The sequence below is a fragment of the Lycium ferocissimum genome, chromosome 2, assembly GCF_029784015.1.
Source record: "Lycium ferocissimum isolate CSIRO_LF1 chromosome 2, AGI_CSIRO_Lferr_CH_V1, whole genome shotgun sequence".
NCBI classification, from domain to species: Eukaryota; Viridiplantae; Streptophyta; class Magnoliopsida; order Solanales; family Solanaceae; genus Lycium; species Lycium ferocissimum.
This window is the reverse complement of record NC_081343.1, coordinates 42,165,203-42,190,370: the sequence shown is the minus strand read 5'-3', so window position 1 is coordinate 42,190,370 and position 25,168 is coordinate 42,165,203. Positions and strand designations below refer to the sequence as shown.

General features: G+C 36.1%; 2 pseudogenes; both read right to left on the bottom strand.

The window, feature by feature from the left end:
• Positions 1-5,836: 5,836 nt before the first annotated feature.
• LOC132047607 (protein WVD2-like 7) lies at positions 5,837-10,148 on the bottom strand (annotated as a pseudogene).
• Positions 10,149-15,066: 4,918 nt separating this feature from the next.
• Positions 15,067-18,099, bottom strand: LOC132038162 (transcription termination factor MTERF9, chloroplastic-like; annotated as a pseudogene).
• Between the last annotated feature and the right edge of the window lie 7,069 nt (positions 18,100-25,168).

Genomic DNA, 25,168 nt, shown 5'->3' with positions numbered 1-25,168 from the left:
ATAATAAGAATTAAGTACTTAATTATAACTTAAGTACTTAACTATAACAAGTTATAATTAATAAACTAATCATATACCCCCAGTAACTTTCTTTTTAACCTTATTGGGGTATATAACTTAAATACTCCACTAATGCTTGCATAGAAACGGCCACACCTTTTGTCGTTACTTGGTTACCTTTAATTTCATTCGGTTGTCCAGTTGAAAATGGAAAGGGGTGGGTGGCTCTAACAAATTAAATGCCTTTAATAATTTATTCTTATGTATTACTATTCTTAATTCTTGTTCTATGGAGACGAGTTGATCTCTCTACCATCTTGTAAACTTGAGGAAAGTTGATTCTTTATTGATTTTGAACGATTCTCACCTCATTAACTAATTTTTGAGATTGATTTAGTTTAATTCATTTCCTTATCAAATTAAAGCTCAACATTTTACACCATGACATCATCCTTTTGCGACTGATGTGTGGATATGGGCGTATTCCCCCTCCTGAATGTGTTCACTTTAAATTTTAATTTACAAAGTAGAGGTCTAAGTTAAACCTGATAAACCAACTTAATTAAGAAAAAAAAAAATCACGGTGATTTAATAATATGCATGAGTATCTTCCCATGTGGGAAAGACAAACGCTTGCAAATTATAAATTGCTCTTTCTAACTGTGTCTCTTCCAACCACCACACATGCTTACTTTTTTCCTTCATCAAAATTCTTGTTAATGTAAAGAGAACGAGTCTTGGGCATCATACATTGGACATTCCGCATCACTGGAACTTTAACGTATATTGGTTTTCGTACGCGTATATTTAAATAGACAAAACATTTTTAAATTCGTAAATAATTTTAGACTATACATGCATTACACCAAAATTTAAGGGCAAAAATTCAAGCTCAACCGATGAATAGTGAGCCCACTCTATTGTTATTTATTGCCACTAAAAAATAAATTATACCTTTACTTTTAATAAGGATACATTATATTTCTTAAACTCTATTAAAGAATTTATATAAGAAGGAATTCAATAAAACTTCTAATACTACAAAATTCACCATAACTTTTAATCTCCTATATATTCTTATAGTCCTTTTTTTCCCCACCGATTATGTACCTCTCAAACATAGTTGAATGTTGTATGCAATTTTCAGGCTTTATAATATTAAGACAAAAGAAAAATAAGGCAGAAGGACAATAATTTTTTTAAAGTAAATAATTTTCCAACAATGAAGAAAACATGACTGTAAATAATTGTTAGAAACTTATCTTTTATAGACTAATTAGGAAAATGCCGTGTGAGATCCACTTTGCCTGCAAAATATTATGAATAAAAATTTAAATTTGTTTCCCAAAACATATATCTCTAAATATGGAAAAAAAAAAGAAGAAATTAAGGAAGCACCACAAGAGAGGGTGAAAAGACAATAGAAAATTAAAAAGTAATATCTGAGAACTCAGATGAATATTTAAAAAGTAAAAATTCATGTATAATTTCATATCAAAATAATCTCCATCTTATAATCATGCCAATTCATATATTCCTTACCAAACAGAAAAAAATAAGAGATTAGAAAATCATAATACACAAAACACAATATCAATCAATCATATAGTGGCAATTCTAAAATCACTCTTTCAGAGAAACCAACTCCCTCCCTTCCATAGCCTAATAATTTTCACAGTTCCACATATGGAAATGGTGGTCTTCATCATATGTGAAATTTGAAGGTGATGGAAGTTGATTCTGGCATCCATCATCCATTAATTTTTCATATCTCTTCATTTCTCATTTTCTCATATTTGATGTAAATGTTTTTTTAAGGGGAAAACGGAAAGGAAAAGGAATAAAGAAAACAAAAATGATTTTTTTTTTTTTTAAATATGCTAAACCGAAAAGCACCGTTGAGGAAAATGGATACCATTTCTTGCCTTTATTGTTTATTGATTAATGTTCTTTGAACTTTCCTTTCACATATTTATTAATTGAATAAGCCTATATTTATTTAGCTGATGACTCTTCAAATTCTACAGTTTCTTACTCTTGATAAATACTAATTGCCTAATTAATATCATACTACTATTTAAATGTAATAACTAATAACTTTTCACCTTCTGTTAGTTATTCTTGGTCTTCAGATATCAAGTTTTGTTTCCACAAAAAATACAGTCATTGATCCTTTCATTTGGCACAAAGAATTAAGTTGGCTATTAATTTAGAATCCTATTAAATCTAATTAATGCATGGCTAAAGTGACTGTTACCATAACAAATACAATTTAAACAATATGATTAATGAACATTACTTATCCAAAAGTGTTTTGACTGGAAGTAAATTTGCTAGTGATTTCCTATTAAAGATGCACTATCTTTCATTTTGCCTGATGCTATTTATTTTTATTTAATTTTATGTTTTTATCATAAATCATAAGTTTAAGTGAAGGGTAAAAATGGTCTTTCAATCTTTAAACTTGGGAGCTTTCCACTTTTTGGCACAAAGAATTGTTAATATTAACATAGAATCCTATTAAATCAAATAAATGGCTAAAGTGACTGTTACTATAACAAAATACAATGTACTCCCTCCGCTAATTTTTACTTGTCCACTTTGAACTTTTCAATGTTAAGAATAATAATGGTAGTGACATAATTTACCAATGTACCCATATTAATTGATACATATTTTTATTAGATTTGAAAATGATTTGAAGTGAGTAATTAATACCATGGGTAAAATAGAAAAAAATAAATTACGTTTTCGATCACGCTTAAAAATGTATGTGTTAAAAGCCAAAATCTATTTTTAAAATACGGATGTTGAAAGTCGTGATGGAGGAAGTAAACAATATGATTTCTGAACGTTACTTATCCAAAAGTGTAACAATATGATTTCTGAACGTCACTTATCCAAAAGTGTTTTGACTGGAAGTAAATTTGCGATTGATTTCCTATTAAAGATGCACTATCTTTCATTTTGCCTCGATGCTATTTATTTTTATTTAATTTTGTGTTTTCATCATAAATCATGTTTTAAGTGAAGGGTAAAATTGTCTTTCAACTTTAAATTTAGAGCTTTAAACTTTAGTATATATATATATATATATATATATAGTTTTTTGATAATGATAGTATGCAAATGATATCGCTAGGAACAACTAGCTAGCTATAAAATGTATCTATATAACGAAATTTACAATCATTATTTGACTTATATTGACGTGATAGTGCAAAGATATCATCAAAAAATGATATATCATCAAATTAATATAGAAATGCTTTATACGTCAAATATCAGATTATAATTAATATGATTGAAATTATTGATAAATGTGAACTCATGAGTTCAACTATCTCATTCAGTATTTTTAATGCAATTCACTATAAGAAAATATATTCTAAAAACAAAATTTTGTTGCTAAGATTGATTATCATTACAAAAAGATGGCGAACAAAAATATTTTGTCGTTAATGCACTTTTCTTAACGCTATTATCAACAACGCAATACTTATTTTTTCGTCACAAGACTAACAAAATCAATAATACAATGTAATAAATTTTTTAAGAATGAAAACGCTTCCGCTAAACAATAAATAAACATACAAATGTAAAAAATCGTTGCTATTACTATACTTTTGTAGTGATTAGGATCACACACTTATTTGATTAAGAGTTCACTTTTGATTGAATCTATTTAACCTGTTTCGTTTTACCCGGCAATAGGACTATCATAGGATTTTTACCTCTAATATAAGCATTTTGTCGTACTACACTTTCCTTTCCATGCCACCTTAGCTACCTCGAGTCAACCTAAAATAATTGTTCAAAATTACGAGAAATCAGACCTAAAGTATTTAATCTCATAATTAACTTTTGTTTCAAGAAATCTTTATTAAGATTCTTATAAAGTATTGAAAATGTGTAGTGAATCTGAATGAAACTCAACTAGCAGGGCTTTTCGAGATTTTGGTTGAGATAAATTTGGATATGATTCCTTTCCAAATCCCTTACAAGATTTTCATTGTGTGTGAGTGGATATAAGTACATTGAACCAAACACATGGGGAATCAAAAGAATAATCACTTAAAGATTTTGGTCTGTCTTATTAGTGTTACTGGCTAGACTAGGTCGTTGATGTTTGGAACACAAAGATTGGGAAAGAGAAAAAGAACTAATTAAGTTTGCACACCAATATACTATACTGTTAAAAAAAAAGTTTTATGCACGCTAATAGAAAATAACTTTTATCCTATCAGTGTATTATGTATTTTAATTGGTTTTAACATGTTAACAATTTTATTCTTCTTTTACTAATTTCATTTATTAATTATAATTTTATAGTTTATATTTTAGATACGAAAAAAAAATGATATTGTTTTTGGGTTTCCACACAAACTCATCAAGATAGAGCGTTATTTTTGGTCCGTTCATACAAAAAATGAAGAAAGTAACATGAATTGGGATTTGTAACTTATACCACAATGATTCTCAAAGTGTTTTGTGCCTGTGTGTGGTGGGGAGGTGGGTATTGGGAAGTCCATCATGATCCAATCGTATGATACGTCATGACTCACACTTTGCCTTAGACAATGTGCGTGTACTAAGAAATCACATCGAATATTTATAAATATTTGACGCCGAGTCTGCTATTATTATGTTAACTCGAGATCGTCAGAACAGAACTCCATAACCAAATCCCGAATCGCTCTAAAGTCACTAATTGACAACAATTTTAATTAAAGCTTAGTTTAATGAGTAAAGCGGAAGTATATGTAGCAAAATCAGTAATGGCGACGGTCAAAAGAATAGTTCTTAGATTACCAATGAAGCTGTACTCGTTGGCTGTACATTTCTTATAGACTTGCAAAGCACGTATGAGACTACTAATTAATTAACCAATATGCGTAGTTGACTAAAGAATACACCCCTTGCCTTCTTCCTCAAGTACATATCATTCGTCCTCCAAATCCAAATGCGTTCAAATTCTACTCTATATAAACCATAAGTTAATCAATCTTTTCTTAATCTAATCAACTCTCTAAGCTCACAAAACATAGCAAGGATGAAGAGAGAGGGTCGCATAAATATTGTCTTGTTTCGACCCATCCCATCATACCTCCCCTTTAAACCCCAAGCCCAACTCGATCTTCATTTTATAACTATGTATACATGTCTGATACCAAAAGATTTAAATGTAAATATATAATAAGATCATCACATATCATCTAAATTGATAATTGACTGTTCTTGTAATGCGGATGCGCCCTGTCGCGAGCCGAATTAACAATGCTTGAATTCCCCTCCCACGGCTGGGTTGTTCACAAAAGCGCCACCAAAGCCCTCGAACCATTCCAAGTTCACAGGCAAGTGTGGCAGGTCCAAATGCACATGTTGTCACATACACCCTGCTGGAAAGGCTAAGGACAAGTCCAAGGGGACACAAAAGCTGAGAGGTTGTGACATTGTTTCTAGGCCCGGGTTGACCTTTTATGGGTTCTCAGCTATTAGCATATTGGACCATTTGACTGGTGATTACATGGATCTTGATTCTTGATGATGATGGATTTTACCATACATGATGCTGACAAGGTTGTTGATTCCAACTGCTCGCTACTTACAGTAGAAAGTGAGGAGATAGATAACTTGATAATGAAAGAAAGAGTTTGTAACAAGGGAGTTGTGTGGGAAAGGAAAGAAGATGGAGATTGGTGTTTGATGGAAGAAATGTGATTTAGTCCGTTGACTTGGAAATGTATTTAGTTACTAGCGGATAAATTGTTGTACTTACTGCGATATAAGTTTGATATTTATTTGAATAAATTGTTGTAATGCATAGTGCAATACATAAGACAAATTTGGAAGGCTATTTGCTGCGATATAAGTTTGATAAATTGTTGAATGTCACCCTGAAACTTTGTAAAGTTTTACTTTATGATGTACAAAGGGAGATACCATATGGAACAATGCTCACAGTGGAAAACCTAGCCTAAACTTTAGGGTTCAACTTCATAAAACAAGTAACAATGGTCCTCGCGTATAGATAGCTTCAACAATCAACACAACATCTACGAGTTGCATCTCTTTGATGGTATGATGGAAGACATCATAAATCTCTGAACATTCGATTGGGCAGACTCCAAATTGATGTTGTATATTTGGGATGCGTTCTGATCATTAGACGGTACTGTTGGCAAGGTATGAACATTTATATGTTTTGGGCTATTCTTCTTTCCTGAATTCTCGTAAGAGCCATTCTTGGTCGAATATGTAGAAGTTGCTGCGACATCAAGTCTTGCATTGTGCTGTTACTGGAATTTCTTCCAAGTTTTGGTGACAGAAGACGTTTTAATGGGGTCTGCATCAAACTAAACCATATGAACCACTTCCCCCAAGGGGAGAGCATGAACAAAACCAGCATGGACAAAACCAGAACTATTCAAAGTATGGAAAAGAATGTACTCGGGAGAAAAAATGATCATCAGTCGGTTCATTGTTTTGACAGTAGACTATTAGAAATGAAAAAACCATAAGTTGATAGTGAAAACTCATCATGGCCATATACCATGAGTCCATGACATATTTTGACAATGGGATCAAAAGTGGTTTATTAGGAATATCTGGATTGGAGTTGCAAGAAATCATGGTAGTACCTTTTTGTGTGATTTTTTGTTGTTTCTCTTTCCTTGTAGAACTTAGGCAGGGGACGAGCTCTGAAACAACAGCTTTGTCGGAGTTTCCTAAGCTCCAATTCAGCTTTCTCCTGCAAGCAAAAGGGTATTCCTTCTTATCAAGTTTATTTGCTTATTGCTTGCAATTCAAGATGTCATGTCAAGGCATTAAGGAGTTAAGTTGTTGGAGAGGCAATAAAGAAAGTCAGAAAAATTGGACAAGCCAATAAGGCTCAGGAAGAACCTTTAGTTTTGTTTGTAGCTGAACTTTCTGTACCTCCTTTGCATTGAATTTCCTCCTCAAGCTTCTGAATTGTAGTTACAGGTGTAAGATGGGATTGGACTTAAGAAATGCAGAGATAATCTTATTGAAGATGCCAATAGACATTAAAAGAAGGCCTTACCTGTTTCCTTCTTGCAGCTCTTTCTTCTGTCCTCAGTAGAAATGGAGTGGATAAAGAGGGTGGTTGTAGTTTGTTACGGCAGGCTGTTAAAGACTTGGAACAACTGAAGAACAGTAGTAAGGTAAGAGAAATCCAGTGGCACAACAAAATGATAGAATCCTATAATCTGCATAGTGCAACTTGGATTCATGCCAATATAGGGCACACCTTGTGTATGATTGATTTATGCACCATTTCTTATTTTTTATGATCCTGACTTATATATCGATTCCATGCACATAAGACAATAATTTTACTATGTAGTTTTGTTTTCAATTCGCTTATTAAGAAGACTATGCCTGTCTGAACATAGAACTATATTCTACCAGTAGAATCAATGCTCATAACTCAAACTTTACTATAGAGAGTTTCTCAGATATTCTTTATATGTTAGCTTATGTTAGCCTTCATCCAAAATTGAATTTAAATGAAAGGAACCCTGTAATGGTAAAGCTCGTCTATGTTTGCTGTAATGTCATATTAGCAGTTTTACATGTTAACTCAATGCCCTTCTACCAAGATGTTGCCGTCTTAATGTACATGCAGTAATGTACTCCATAAAAGTCAAATCCAAGGTTATTATTTTGAAGATACTTACACAGCCGACAAGATATTCCATTTTGGGCCGGCCGTTTGACTTCCTGAAGCTGCCAGGATGAATTGGTGTTTCCATCCTGTAAATTTGAAAAGTGACCAAGTTAATGGTTGTTGCTATCATGGAATTTTTTGTGCAAAAGCAAACTGTCATTTACTATGACAAATATATACCTTCTATTTTCAGAAGATGGGGTTGTCATAGGACGTTTGACTACCATTTGAATTTTGCCTGCAGGTGAAAAATGAATAAATTTTAACCAAGTCCAGCATAATATTTACAATTTTATCTTTGGAAAAATAGATTATAAGGTAATTACAAGTAAATCTCTTTCACAAGCAGTAATTAGTAACCTAATAAAAAGATAACTTACTTGCTATAACAAGTTAAACTACACTGCTAATATAAAACCTTAAATACAATTATTAGCAGGATTAGCATTTAGTGAATGAGATATAAACAAGCAGAGGAAAGTAAGTACCACAGGAGTTTTGAGAGGAGTAACACACTTCTTCACGGTATTGGGAGCGACCTTTGGATTTTCTTTCTTGAGGGAAGGAGGAGGAGGCACCTTATCTGGTTCTTTGGCAGGTGAAATTCATCAATTTGCTTAAAGATTTTGAGGATGATCTCTTTTCGTTCGCAAACACTGATGTGGGATTCTTTGTGATTGGGTGAAATTGTTTTCTTTATTGACATGACGAGGAATGTTATGCCTAGATGGTGAAGGTGGAATTTTAGACTTTATAGAGTGAACTGATGATGATTTGAATGAAGAAAAAGCTGATCTTTTCTTAACAAATAGCAAGATGTAACATCATCGTCTTGCTTAGAGCTGGAACTCTGCTGAATCAGCGAAGAAAATCAATCTCCACACACTATGTTAAATTAGATGAATCAATCAGTTAATCAAACTATATCTAATCCTCTCTACTAGAATCCATTTCATTCAGGTTAGTGATTTTCCTTTTTTAAAACAAAATTATAAGATTCTCTAAAACTATATGTTCTTAACGACTCACCATACAAGTTATTAACCAGACTACAAAGAGTCTCGACACATTCTAATATAGTGTAACTGTTCGGTAATGCCCACATACTGCCTTTGGTGAGGCCAGACGATGAGCCGAGATAAAGTCATCGTCGAACATGTTGTTTGTGATGGGTTTGGTTAACAAAAAGTTGCACAGTTTCTATCAGCTGTAACTTTTGGCATGAGAACTTAGTCCTAACATCAATGATAACATAATACTCCCCTCCGTTTCAATTTGTTTGTATTAGTCTGACTGTGAAATTAGAAAAGATAAAACAAACTTTTGAATTTTGTTAAAAAAAAGATATATATATAAAAATGTCCTTTGGATCATGTGGTCTGAAATATGTCATGTAGGATGTTGAGTGTGAGGAGTTTAAATATAGAAAGTAACATTTTTTCTAAACAAACTAAAAATGAAATTAAGACAAACAAATTGAAAGGAAGGGAGTACTATGTAGAACAGAAATTCAAGTAAAAACCATAGGGGTGTGTAGAACATATTTACCTTCAGCAAAGGTTTCTCTGTATGAGATGTTTCACTAAGCTCTGATCCTGAAATTGTTTCTACCGGAGTTAAAGGGGCGGTATTTTCTGTCTCCATCACATCTGCAACTCCTTCCATGGAACTATTGACATTAGGATCCACTGCAAGACTATTTTTGGTGATATCTTCATTGGCCTCTTCTTGGGTATTGGCTTGTTCGATCAAAGCAGCAGCCTTTTGGGCAGCAATTTTCTTGTAATGAGCTTCAAAGAAAGCTTTCTTCTGTGCAACAGAACCTGGCTGAGCATACCTTTCTGCTTCCTCAACATAGCGCTTGTGAGAAAATGTGGACCATTTATCCCATGCCAATGACTGTTATAAATCTCCAAAAGAAACGGACTCCCTAGAACATGCATGTGGGTTTCCTTTTGAATTTACAAGAAGAAAAAGAGAACCCTTTAAAGAAAAGCAGAAAATATGGAGTGAAATAGGGAAGTGGAAGGAGACATATAGATGTGAAATTATTATACATTAAAAAATAAGCGGTGGAGTAAGGTATTTTATTTCAAGTACATCGTATGTACAATATTAATTTTTTTAAAAATTTTATTATGTTTAATGCAGTCTTGTTCGTGTGTTTATTTCTTTTATATTTTGAATTATAAATTGAAAATCTGGTTTTTGTCCCTCATTGGGTGAGTGTGAGAAAGGAAGTAATATTACCTGTTTAGCTTCATTGGGTGGTAAGGCAGCAGCGTAAGAGAGGCACGTAAGACAAGCTGAATCTCCCATTATACGACAAGAAATAATCAGTTTGCAACAAAACAAACTGAGGAACCTGGAAGTACTAGGATGTTACCAGAAAATTTACTAGGATTATTGTTCTGTTGTTGTTGTTAACTTCTTGTTTTTATATAATAATTGTTGGCATGTAAATCTATTTCTCTCTCTCATGCACACACACTTTTCTCTCTGTATGGATCTGACCATTTAAATTTGAAATTCAAATGGTAAAAGTGTATAAACGTTGTTTAAAGGTGTAGGCCCCTGATAGTTAGAGGAAAAAGCAAAAAGTGATTCTGCTTGCTTGACCAAGACAAAAAGTTTAGATCGTTTTCAGTCGAAGAGGCGGGGCCCACAATTTGAGCTAAAATATACTTCAAAGTTTTGTTTTGGAAAAAATTGCTAGTGGCAGATGATTTTCCGACTATGTTGTTCACACTCACAAGAATGTTACATCCTAACGGATATATATCTTGTTTCATTTGTCCAAATATAGTACAGGACAACAAATCATTATGTGACATTTTGACAAGAAAATAGTCTTGGATTTGAATGTTTAGGTAGATTTTTGTAGTGTTTAGGTAGATTTTAATCAATCATATTAGAGGGCTTGGTAGGCGGAGGTATATATTATCTGTTTGTATTAAATGCCCAAATTCATTAATTGTCGTAAATTATTAATTTAGAATTCGATTAATGATCACAATCTTAAAACTAGCAACAAGCGCTTCTTAGCACGTCTTAGTATGTGGTTCGTATTGCTGAGCAAGTGAAAGAAAACGTGACGGTATGTACTCTTGCAAGAAGATGGGAAAGATTGTTTTCAAACATGTTCTTACACAAGTGCTTGGACATGGGATAGCTGTTTGTGTTTCAAAAAAACATCAATTTTGTGTTGCTTATTAGTATTTTTTTTTGCTTCCTAAATGTGCTTATTTACATAACACAGTTATTTTTGCGAAGTTGGCAGGAGAATTTTCATGTGACTTGCAACAGCAGATGCAATTGGCTGAACCACCAGTTGTTATGACGTCATATTTTCAATTGAAAAACAGGAGTAGCAGCTTATAGCATAGGAAACCATTTGAAATTTACCAAGAGTGAAGAGCCATGTCAAGAGCTGGACCCAAGCAAACACCATTATTAGCAACTAGTACAGTTTAAATGCTATTCTTTCACATGCCAACAACATTCTAATTTTGTGCTTTGATAAATCGAGACAGTGCAGTGACTGATCAACTATTTGTTGGTCAATGTTGTAGTTTCAAGTGGAAAGTATAATAAAAAGGGAAGAAAGCATATGTCAAGCTCCAGCCGTATTACTTCGCTCTGAATTAAACAAATATTGGTTGTCAAAATTGCTGGATATGGAGGTTTCATAAAGAATTTGTGTTCGATAAGTAAAAAAGAGGCAATGAATGCGTACCAACCACCAAAGTCGTTCTCAACTCTTCTTTAATCCACTTTCTTGTTTCTCAGTAACAGATTTCAAGTTTTTAGTACAATTTGAAACAAAATTAATAAGAGAGAATAATATCTTCCTTGCCATGTTCATTTTTTCTCTCTATCGTCACATCAAACTTGTCTTTGTAACAACTTTTTTGCAAGTTCCGTTGCGTCCTTTGTTTCAACTGGAATTCTACTTTTGGCCTTTGTAGTTTCAATGGATATATCAAATTCGCATTGTTTATAACATGTCACAAACTCGACTGCACACATGACAGTATATAAGGAGCTAGTCATCATCATGGCCTTACTTACAGCACCGATCAGTTCAGAGGCAGGTCATTGTCGCCACTTTGCGCACGTGAGAAGATTGTCTGCTAACCATAAGTAATGTAAAGCATCCACGCATAATTAGCATATTCATGGTGTGATTTAATAATCACTTTCTTCTGGGAGGATCCCCTCTAAATCCATGTTTCTTTAGAGTTTTGATGTAATCTCGCATGAGAATGACTTGTTGCTCCCAAGATGGTAGGGGTAGTTCCACTAGAAAATGCCAGTCTTATGCAAGTCATCAAACAATAACCTAGAAAGAACCATATGGATGAAATGACCAAAAAAGCAAATGAGACTCCGTATTCAAGAAAAAAGTACGTGCTTTTTTATTACCTCACCCTGTAATTTTCAATAGGTTCGGCAGACATGATCCACATGTCGCCTCCCAGATACGACCTGATCCACAAGCACAAAAGTAGAAATTTGAGTATCACAAGAATTCTTCAAGGCTAGATAAAGCTACACCGATAATAGCTTAACCTTTGTAACTGAATGATAGCTCACATAGTTTCATTGCGTGCTATTATACGAAATAGTCCCACTAAATTAGAACAGGATGATGAACTTTCTCATATGAAACAGCAGAAGTACTAATAAATCATCTAGCCACGGTAAAAACTAAATGTTCATCTAGTTACCCCCTGTTTGGATGGTTGTTTCCATGGTTCATTATCATATTGTTTTCCTTAATTCCGTTATATAACCATGAAATGCTCATTTTTTTATGCGGATTTGGTGATTTTTGCGTGGTTACTTATTTATTTCATTATATCCACCCACCACCCACCCACCAACACTCCACCACCCCACCTACCACCACCACCCAACCCCCCCCCCAACCCACCACCTACATATATTTTAAAAGTTCCTATTTTATCCTTTACCTTAGTTTTATTAATATAAAATATAAACTAGTTTGTAATTAAGGGTCAAGGCATACAGTCAAACCAAACAATAAAGATGTTATTAAAATTTAAACCAAAACAAACGATACAGTCTACCCAAACGTTCTATTCATTAATACAATACAGTACAGTGCAATACGATACTATACAATACGATATTGTACATTATGAAACCATGGGTAACGACCATCCAAACAGAGGGTAACTGATCTGATCTTAACTATCAACAGCTGGACTACATGTTAGCCCAAGTTCTGCACTATCAGAAGCACCTAGTAAACAAGCTTCCAGATTCTAAAAGTTGGAAGTGAATATGTATAATACACCTACCATTAGAGACTAAATTAGAATAGATACTAGAATATTTTCCAAAAGACCAGCATAGCAGCTTCCAGGTGGTAAATAAGAGGCAATTCAGTATCCACATTTTCCTTTTTGAGAAGGTAACAACTGTTTTATATATCCATAAAAAAAAAACTGCACCAAGTTAACGCAGTCCAAAGTAATTGCAAAATCCTATACATCAGTCTCCTATTCCTTTCGTTCACAAGGTTCCTATAATATCTACAAATGTTTCATGATCTTCCTTATATTCATGTTTACACCAAAAAGAAAACAAAACAAAACTAAGCACTTCATCTTCAAGTTCTGGGCGCAGCTACATTTGTTTTCAAAGCATCGTTGATTCCTTTCCTTCCACGCTGTCCACCAAATACAAGCAGGGACAATTTTCCATCTTTCCTTTTCCATAGCTAGGCTACTGTAGCTATTCCAATTCTCTAAAGTCTCCAGAATACTTCTCGGCATTACCCACATAAGTCCTTTCAGGTTGATGAAGATCCTCCACAGCTTTGTGGTGTTGCAATGTAAAAAAAGATTGATTGTCTCTGCCTCCTCTCCACATAGAAAGCATGTTGAACACAGATCTACATTCCTTTTTGCTATATTATCCTTATTTAGCACAGCATTCTAGCTAGTAGCCAAGTAAAGCATGCTACTTTATAGGGGATTTTGACCTTCCAAATCAGTTTCCAAGGCCAGCAGTCAATCTGATTGTTTGAGACATTGTATTCTCTGTAAGCTCCTTTGACAGTGTAAGTACCTTGGCTATTACTTGACCATAGTACAGAATCTTCAGATGTGGAAACACCTCTGACCTGTTCCAAAGTGTGATAGAATCCTGTTATACTGTCAATCTCCCAATCATTAAGCAATCTCCTCTAGCTCAATCTCCAACCTTGGCGTCCCATACCTCTCCAACAGTTGAATTTTGTTTGCTGACACAAATTATAAACATCTGGAAATAGTTCCTTCAATGATCTTTGCCCTAACCAATTGTCTTCCCAGAAAGATATCCTCCCACCATTTCCTACTTTAAAATAAGAGTTGTTCTTGAACTTTGGCCAAAGATTCCTGATTGATTTCCAAACGTTAACACCATATGGGCTGACTACTGGCTTTGTCATCCAATTTCCCTCCATGCCATATTTCTGACTGACAACACTTTTCCACAAGGACTGTTCATTTGATACAAATCTCCACGGCCACTTCATCATGAGATTGTGATTCTGAATTTTCATATTTCTGATTCCCAAGCCCCCATCCTTCTTGCTAACAGTAAGTGCATCCCATTTAACCAGATGGAATTTTTTAGAATCACAGTTGCCTTGCCACAAGAAGTTTCTTCTTAGAGCGTCCATTCTTTTCACTACACTTATAGTAACTGGAAAATAGACATCATATAAGTTGGCAAAGCATCTAACACACTATTTATTAAAGTCAATCTACCCCCCCAAAGAGAGGTATTGACTCTTCCAATTCACCAGCTTCTTTTCACATTTTTCCAAGACACTATTCCATAGCTCCTTGGACTTGCTTTTTGCCCCAGTGGCATACCCAAGTATATTGTGAAGCTCACCTTTTTCTCCAAGTATTCCAGCCAACATATTTATATTTGTACCTCATTAACAGGATATAAGAAACTCTTATTCCAATTGATGTGTAACCCAGAAATAGCCTCGAACAAAATAAATATTACCCTCAGAATTTTCAATTGTTCAATATCCGCATCACAGAATATCAGAGTGTTGTCTGCGTAATGTAGATGAGATATTTCCAAGTTATCACCAGACCTGGTAGAAACGTTGAAGCCCTTTATCCAGCTGTTTGTTTGGGCAGTCTTCAGCATATCATTAAGACCTTCCATTGCAATGATAAACAAAAAAGGGGACAGAGGGTCACTTATACTGACATCTTTGGTCCATTTAATAATGACTATTTTTTTTTTCATTATCATTGTGTTCTTTCTATAGCAACACAACTACATAAAAAGGAAATGCTTTTGAAATGCTCCATCAGTTCAGAGAATTGCCATAGTGATCAACTTTAAACCAAAAAGCTGTCTTGTATTTCAGGTTATACTTGAAACAGGCAAGAACAGAAGAAAATATAATTCTCAGTAAAGTACACCAACGATGGCCCGAAGGTCCACATGCCTCGAACCTAGGCATATAATATGAAAAAGAGTGCAACTTAAGCGACTTACTAAATTCAAATTTAAAAAAGTAAAGTGGTAACTTACCATGGGATACATTTGTAAACAAATAGCACCAATTTTTTCCCTGAAGTTTGAGTCATAAGAGAGTTAAACAACTTACTCCTTAATTCGAAATCCAAAGGCCAACATTAGTTTTCCAATGTCCAACTTTTACTTTCCAAAGTACTCTAAACTCCTCATACAAGCATAATCACCATAAAAATTTGTGCTAATCATCCAAAGAAAAAGAAAAAAGCAAAAGTTACTTTCTCGAGGAGAAGTATCATCAGTGTTTTATTTTAATATAATATCCATTGAAAGTCACCATTACCTCAAATATATATATATATAATATTGCATTCGTCTCAGACATTTCAGTAATTCTATCCGCTCACACGTGTACTAGATTGACAGAAAGCAGAGATATGGAGTTAATATTACTGTCCTTAAAACCCCAGTAAACATTTCTTGCGTAAATTATTTTCAAGTGGAAGCTAACGTATGTTATAGTAAGTTTCGGTTAGCCAAGTTAGATGTCGGCATAAACTTCCAATTAAAAGCAGGTCTCAAATTATTTGATTACAAAATATAGGTACCATCACTTTCAGTAAGAACACTTGTATGAACAATTTTGCTTAAGGGATTATCATTATCTATTTGATTGTCCGGTATGAACTGATAATACCAGCTAATATAGTTCTTGACGGTTCGCCAATTCATTGGTCTTTCAGGCTGCAGACTCAGCTCTCAAACTGATATGAAGTGCTTTCAACAGTATTTACCTTTGAAAGAAAATATTGCTGTAATTAGACAAATACCAGTTAACTCCATCAGAATGATGCTGAGGAAAAGTAGGAACTTGAAGTCTTCTACACCATGAGCAAAGCTTAATGTTGACGGATCCCAACAATTTTATATTCTGGGTACTTAAAAATCCAAGAAAAGACATGGTAAACTCAGCTAATCCGCAGAAAAAAATGAACTTTATAATCTTATTTAAAAGGAAAAAGCCACATTATTGACCCAAAATTAGTAAAAAGACAGATAAATTTATCAATCAAGTACACCTCAAACACAAATTAGTTCAAATCAGTTATATAATTTTTTATCTTTCTTCTCTATTGAGTTCATTTCATTTCAATAGTAGAAAAAAAGGAACATATAGAAGGAGAAAATCAATAGAAAGACACCTACAAACTGAGGAGCGTGAAGAGCAAATCTGGTGAGACGTGGGCAATTTGCAGCAGTCTGAAAGCTTCGAATAGATCTTCTTCTTCTTCTTTTTTTTTCTTTTTTTTTTTTTTCTTTTTTTTGGTAATTTCAGCTCTACTCCAAATAATATCTTGCACAACAGAATATCATTCTTATTGACTATACTTCAAAACAACAATCAAACATCCCCAGCAAGTCAATGATACAGGTATAATCTACATTTTCTCAATGAAAAATGAAGGAATTCAATAACAAACAGAATCAAATGTCTCTGTTGGAACATATGTTCAAAAGGGAAATCCTTTGCATTCATGTTTCTTGGAGGATTCCGCCAACCTTCTAACACATTTAACGCTTCTATAACACTCCATCAATTCATTAGCCACGTCTTCCGGATGGCAATTTATAAAGGCCTTAATGAACCGCTTTTCTGTCATCCTCATTGCTCTTAACAATGAAGGACCGGTCACTCGAGGTTCCAGACCCATATCATCTATCTTTAGCCCTAAATAATACCTCGGCTTTATAGCAGTTTCCAAATTCAAGAACAACAAACACGGGTTATCAAGAACCAAATTAGCAGAAAGCTTCATCGTACCCAATATAAACGTCATGTTTCTCTGAACCTTATCGACAGACAATGTTACCAAAAAAGGAGACTTTCCGAAAAGCCTCAAAACCTCATCTTCAGTAAAACCATGTTTCTCTAAATTAGCCACCTTTTCACGTATAGTCTCCGAACGCGAAATAGCAAACAATGTAATCACATGTTTATACATCCTAGTACCCTTTACGACCCCGGTTCTTCTTACATAATCCATTTTTTCGTCATCCAAACAACTTCTCGGTATCAAAGTTGGTCTAGCTAATAGCATTGAAATTAAATCACTTCTACTAAGACCCAACTGTTCATAAAACGCAACAGTTGGTTTAATCTGTTTATGAAAATCATAAGTAAGCAAAGACGGGTTTCTTACAATGGCTTTAAGAAGAACTTCTTTAGTACCAAACAAAGATTGAAAAACTCAAGACGTTCATCTAAACAACGATTAATCCGACAATTAAGGAAACGAGGACGACAATTAAGGATTTTGGTTAAGTCAGATGAAGGTATACCTAAATCAGTGAGTATTTTGAGCTTTGAATGAAGGTTTTAAGGTCCATTTTTTTGTAAAGATGGACGGCGTTGAAAAATCTTGGAAATGTCATCTTCAGTACAACCCATTTGCTAAATAAATCTGCTGGTTGTTTGGAAGTAGTAGTACTGAGGGTGTCTTTTGTTTGGTCTTCTGTTTGGTCTCTTGTAGGGTTTCAGGAAGAGAAGGCAAAGCAGCAGCTGCAGATATGGTGAGGAATCTGAATCTGGTGGGGTTTGGGGATAACAAGGGTTTTAGAAGAATTGAATAATAGAAACGAAAATTGAGTAAAAGCATTGAAATTAGTTGCTTTCATGATTAAGGCAAAGATAGAGAGAGCAAAAAATGGAAACTGTAAGATTTTTGGTTAGCTTCGCATACTTGTCAGTTCTCTCTACTCCTCGTACTACTGCAAAGTCGAACGGGGGACGGGACGATGTATGAATGGACCGGCTGCCCGATGTTGTGGTTTTACAGGGCAATTTGCACTTCTGTCCCTGTTTTGTGCTGGTCTTTGATATTTGTCTTCAAGGTAAGTAGGAAGATTTAAGTTGTGGTGACAAAAAAGTGTGATAATTAGAAATGGTGACAAGTTTGACCAGCCAAGGTCAAACTTGTCTTAAAAAATGTATTAACTTAAATTGGACTCAATTACACTTTTAAAACTTATAATCTTTTACAAAATACACAAAAATCCATACACATTATACAAAAACTTTTCCAACCCACACACATTATACAAAATCCTTTTTTTCCAACCCCAACGCACTTCCCCACGACCCACTTCGTTTTATTTCAAAAAAAAAAAAAAAAAGCATTCATTCTTCGTTCATCTCATCTCTCTCTCTCTCCGTTGTCGTCTTTTCAAAACCTACATCATCATCGTTGTCGTCGTTCTTCTCTCTCCATCGCTTTCGCGTGACCGCTCATTTTTTCTCTCTCCATTGTTGTCGTTTGTCTATTCATTAAGATGTAAACTTTTTTTTCACTTGGTTCAAAAGTTAGGTTTTGAAATCGAGTATGAAAAATGATGATTTTGGTTAGAGAAGATGAAGAAAAGCATGGGTTTTTCTTTGAATGTTGTTTGTTTTGTTGTAGTTTCGTGCATTTGTTGCACTTGTCAGTTTGTGAGTTTGTAAATAGTGGTCGTGGTTGTGAAATTATGGTATTTGGTGTCGTTTTTGTTCTTTTTCTCCTTGTTATTTCGAAAAAAAAAGGCTTGTAATTTTATTGATGTTTTCCAACAACCGAGGTTAATCGTCATAAAATTCAAAGACTTGTTTGACATTGCAAACATCCGCCGAGGTTGTATGGTTTTGGTGTATTTTGTTTAAGTTGTGAGTGAGATTTGTGACGGTTGTGTGTTTTGTAGTGAAATATAGATGTTTTGTTTAAATTTAGATGTTTTTCTTGTTGTTGTTGCCGTTGTTTTTTGCTCATGCCATGGTTTAGGAAAATGTTTGATTTTATCCAATAGTCATTGGATAAAATCAAAACAATTGCCGAGGTTTTTGTGCAAAGAAGCAGATTGTTTGTAAAGATATTAACAAGTCGTTGTAAAAAATCAAAACGCTTGCTAAGTACATTGTAATCGTTTTTTCTATTTCCAACATTAAGATTCTCACGTAACAAGTAATAATTGTTGCAACAACTTCGTATTTTGTTGCAACATATTATTAATCCGTTGCAACAACCGATTACTTGTTGCAACATATTCCTTTTCCCTTTTACTTTGAATGTCGCACTAACCAATTAAAACTTTTTTTCTATCTCTTTGCGTAGATAAAATGTCTGGCCAGTTAAAAGTGCTGAGAGAAATCAATCGAGGGAGAAAGTAGTAAAAGAGCCAAGTGTGCAAACACCATTAGATAAACTTGTATCGTTATTTGTCAATCAACAAACGAGGAAAGATTTAGCGAAATCGGGGGCTTCGTAAAGAGGAGGAAACCCACGAACCCTCTGGCTGGGCATGAAGAAGAAGAAGCAGAAATGAACAAAGTCAAGAAACTAGAGAAGAAAGTGAAAAAAGATGATGAAAAATCTGGCAAGGAGATGAAGAAAATGAAGAAAATGTCGAAGGAGATGAAGAAAAAGGAGATGAAAAAGAAGTAAGTGAAGAAGAAGGAGATGAAGGGATGAGGAGGTACAAGGGATGAAGGAGGTGAAGAAAGAAGTAAACCGAAAATGGTAACGAAGAAGAAGAAGAAGAATCACGAGATCAGATCTTCGTCGAGTTAAGAAGAAAAAGGAAACATAATGTGGATATGCCAATCTTGTCGAAATGCCCTAGTATTGCCATAGATCCCAATACCTTGATCGAGGAGGTCGTCAAGAGTTTCATTGAAAAGTACGGCGCGACGACGCCGCCGTAACGAAAATAAGGATTTGTTCGGTGATTTTGTGGTTAGATCAACCAGCGGGCAAGGGCTTTGACACTTTTCGGGTGGCATTCTAGCAGTTATGGGGTTGGAGAATTTCTCACAATTTTGCTTTGGGCTCTATTTAGATTTGGCTGAAGATACTAGTGCTCGATTTCCTCAAATGACAAAGATGGTTTCGAGCTAAGCGTAAGATTATTCGTGTGATAGAAAGGATGAGATTTGGATCACTCATCGTGGTACGCTGGCTTGCTTTGGCATGAAGGAGTTTGCCATAGTTCTGGGATTGAGATGTTATCTTGTGAGCCTCTTCCTATCGTCAGACAACAAAGCCGGCCGACGCCCCGAGGGAAGAAACGTTAAGTGGTTCCAAAGCTAAGAATAATGTCTCTTCGTAAACTTAGTAGGAAGGAGCTACGCTCAAAGAAATCGTTGCAAGACTTGGAGTCCAAAACTTTCTAAAAAGCGCGCTTAGTTTGCGCTCATGTGCAGTGTTCTTTGGGCAAAGAGCGTAAACTACAACATGTCGGGATCGATTAAACTTGTCGAGGACTATGATGCCTTCAACGACTATGCCAGGGGATTTTCAAAGCTTTAACTTGACTATTGAATATTTGATTGAAGGATTTGAAGCTAAATCTGGGAAGACACTGAAAACCTATACGGTTTCCTCGGGCTTTCATGGTAAATTTTCTCTTTTAATGTTTTACCTTTTTTTTTTAATTTATTTTAAATCCTATTTTGATTTTTGATGGCATCTTTTTTTTCTGGGCTTGGGCATTTGAAGCCATTCCTCACCTCGTGCATCAAGTCAAGGAATACTCCAAGTTAGTTACCTATCCAAGAATTAGATAGCTTTGCCCTTGCCAGGAACAACACAATTAGTCTTGGGACCTTTCAACCCCAAGAAGAAATTGCCGTAAGCATTAGAACACAACAGATGATTAGGTGTTCTGCAACAACTTTTATAATCACATAACAACACATTCATCTGTAACAAGTTATCTTGATTCAGCTGACAATGTATCGTAGAATTAACTCCGTTCTAAATGTTACCAACGTATTAACTTCGTTATAACATGCAACTAGTTTTTTACAACAGATGAATAACCCCATTGAAAAGTTACCCATCCGATTAAAAAAATGTCCGGCGAGATGATAAACACTATTTCTGTAATGCTGACAATGCGTTATTGACAATTTCCAACAAGTACCACAGCTTGTTGCAACATATCACTTTATTTACTAATTTGATAACTTCTGAATCTGTTACAGTAAGTTTTTACAACAAGTACAATAATCTATTGCAACAAATTACTAATACATTGTATAATATCAATACGTATGAAAACTGCTCGCAACAAAACCACTCCATCTCGTTGAAAATTTTCAACGGATGAGATACTATCGCGAAAGTTACCTCATCTGTTGGACATTGCCCAACAAATGTAACCTTTCGTAACAACCCGTTAACTTGTTTTACATAGGTTTCTGCTTTTTATGACTTAGAACCATTATGATATCTACTTTTTTGTTGTGGGTTGTGAACCGGTGTCGGTTCCAATAAGAGAGTTGAGACGCGACAACCGTCACCTTATGCTTTGTGCTCAGAATACAATGCCTGGATGATGATTAATGGGTTAAAGCCGTGAAATCAGGTGGCTTGATACCATCAATTGTGGTCGATAATGTTGTATTTGGTAATTGGTACTGTCGGTATTCTTGGTAGTGGTATTGTTGTTGGTCTTGGTGGTGATGTTCTGTTGATCTTTGTTGGTGGTCTTTGATCTTGTTGGTGGTGGTGTTCGCCTGGTTGATATTGTTGGTGGTGGTGGTGGTGATGTCGACGAAAGTATTCATTGGGAAAAATTAAGAGATGATGATGCTAATATTGGTGGATTTACCCCAGTTCCTGGATTGAGTGATTTTTCCGGATTTGGTGGTAATTTTAGTAGTGGTGGATTGAGTGGTAGAAGATTTGTTGATGTTGGTGTGGTCTTAAGGTCCCTTCACGTAACGCAATTACCGCAAGGACACAATGGATAATTTGATTAGAAGGTGGAGGAATAGTGCGCAGCCGCGTTCACAAATACTTCTATGCAGGTTGATATCTTATGGGTATCAAACCATCAAAGAATATTTCCTCACCTTATACTCTTGTTCATGCCTCGGAGGAGGGGCAAAGTGTCACGACCCAACCCCGTAGGCCGTGACTAGTGCCCGAGTTGGGCACCCAAACGCATTCATTAATTCGAATCACATACAGATGACTTATACGTATACAAATATCAGATGCTGTCTCAAACTGTCTCAATAGCACAAACATATATATATCACAGAAGCCGGCGAGGCTAACTGATGGCACATCGGCCCAAAACATATAATATACAAACTCATCCGTACAGGGTAGGCACACAACCCACATATACGTCTACAGACCTCTAAACAAACCAAACGGACTAACGAGAATCATACGACGGACGGGGCCCCCGCCGTGCCTCGAACACACAACACACATACACGCCAACTAACATGTACGCGGCCTCAACTTCAATCACCAAGTTTCCATGAATTTCCATCCATAACAACATACAACAACACACATAAACCTTCCATAACTCATAAACAAGATTAGATTTTACCTTTTCTTGCACAACCCTTCAATTTGTCCAAAGTTGGCCAAGGATAGCTAATTAATCCAACGCTTGAAACAACAACTCCACGTTCTTTAAGCACCCTCAAATTTGTAGGTTTGCATCAAAGAAATAATTTTAGGAAAGCTTAATCTTGGTCTTTTTTCATTGCCATGGTCGAACGTCTTGTTGGTTGTTTTTCTCCAAGTTTCTTGATTTTTTCTAAGTCTTGAAATATGATGAATTAATCCCTCTAAGTCACCCTTATATTACAAATAATGGACAACTACGTGGCCATGGCCCACCCTAAGGTGGCCGGCCATACGGCTATGATTTACTCCCTCTCTTTCTTTCAATAATTGGCAAGTTCCACAATTTCCTTTTGGTCCCGAAGTTTCTTTGATGATTCCATACCAATAACGTCATACACCTAGGTCACATGACAAAATCGAAGGTCACACGTCCCGACTTCTGCATTCTCGAATGGTCTTAATCCCCCAACTTTCGCAGCTAACACGAATCGTCTCGTCGTTCAAAATACGGGATGTAACATCCTTCCCCTTTGGAACATTCGTCCTCGAATGTTCAACTAGTCTCGTAATGTCGTACGACGAAGACCTGGAAGATTCCGTTATTACCATAACACATAGTCGTACCTACCAATCATACTCTTTATCTCGAATTCGAACTCTTCTATTGTTAACACGCGCTTAGATTTGGTGCCTTACAAACTTTCCGTTCACACATTATGCCGCATCTTAGCCTCGTATCCGCCACTTACATCGAACTTATAAGATTTCCAAAACTTCCCGTGGGTCACCATCCCGAATTTGCTCTCACCCCGCACGCTAACCCTCGGAACTCGGGTGAAATACGATGCCCGACTCCAATATAATCGCGTCCACCCCATCACATTTCGTCACCTAATACCGGAGTAAATCGAAGCTCTAACCGCATTTCCAAACGCTCTCATAACACACTTACTATTTTAGCTCTCTCCAAACCTCGACACTAACTTCTCATCGACGGACATGCCTACTTCTCATTCCAACACCCAAATTCTCTACGGCAACGTACCTCGATCGTCGTTAGTTGCGAATACTAATTATCGACTTTTTGGGATCCCTACTGCTTGTTATCAAACAACATTCGTTGACAAACACCACGTACGTGATTATTACGATAAGGGTTCATATACTGGACCCCGCGTTAGATACAGCATACGGATCCGCCTACTGCCCAGAAAAGCGTATGTGCGGTTCGAAGGACGCTAGCGGGGACTCGGTGGGGCAAACTCATCATATCATATACGGTCCATAATGGGACCCGGCGGACAAAACGTGGTCGCCCGGCTCACGTCGGCCCGCCGCGGCACGTCATGCGCCGGAGGGTGCGTATCTCCGAACACGTAAACACCACGCCTGCCAGGATCATATGTCGTATCGCGGCCTGCGAGAACCACGGCGTATTCGACAACGATACCGAAAATAATAAACACACCTCGTGTGTGTCTTTCGTACGGCTATTCATAGTGCGCCGACTTCGCTTGTCGCTAATCGCTTTAACATTGTCGACGGTTATTATAACGAAGTAGGAGTCAAAGTAAGGAACCCTTTTCCCCGGCCCCTTGGCACGATTGGGATGGAAAGAAAGATGCCCCCTTTGGCCCCCCGGGTGTGGTGCCCCCCGTAAACAAGACTCGAGACACTGGGAAAAATCGGGGACGCGCCGTCCCCGCACGCCCACCCGTGGGGCGGGGGGCCCCGGTTGGGCCCCCAAACGCTTCTTAATTCGAATACTAGGGATGACTTATCGTTACAAATATGGGGATTTTGCTCAAGCTCAATAGCAAAAAAATATTTTTTGGGGCGGGCACTCGGGGGCTCCCCCAAACTATAATATAAAAAACCTCCCGGGGGGCACCCCCCTATCTTTTGGGCCTCAAAACAAACCAAGGGACAAACAATCATATGACGGGGCGGGGCCCGCCGTCCCCCGAACACCCACACCTCCCGGGCCCTGTCACGGCCCCCATCCCGGTTTCCATGTTTCTCCCCAAAAACAAATCCCCTAACTCTAAAACAGATTAGATTTTACCTTTCAAAAATTCTTTGTCCAAAGTTGGCAAGGATGAAAACGAAAACCCCAACGAAACAAACTCCCGTTCTAAGCCCCCTCAATTTGGGGGTTTGCTCAAAATAATTTTAGGAAAGCTTAATCTTGGTTTTGGGTTTTTTCTTTGCCAGGGCCCGAATCTTGTTGGTTGTTTTCTCCCAAATTTTTTGATTTTTCTAAGTCTTGAAATGTGATGAATTAATCCTGTCCCCTTTTTATTACAAATAATGGCCCATGTGGCCCGGCCCTTCTGGTGGCCCGGGCCCTGCTATGATTTTCCCCCTTTCTTTCAAAACGGGCAAATTTACTTTTTGGGCCCCGGCTTTGATGATTCCTACATAACGTCTACACCTTGGCCAGCAAAATCGAAGGTCACCGTCCCGGCTTGTACCCAATGGTCTTAATCCAACTTTTCATAGTTAACCCAATCGTCTCGTCGTTCAAAAAAACGGGGTGTAACATTAAAATTTC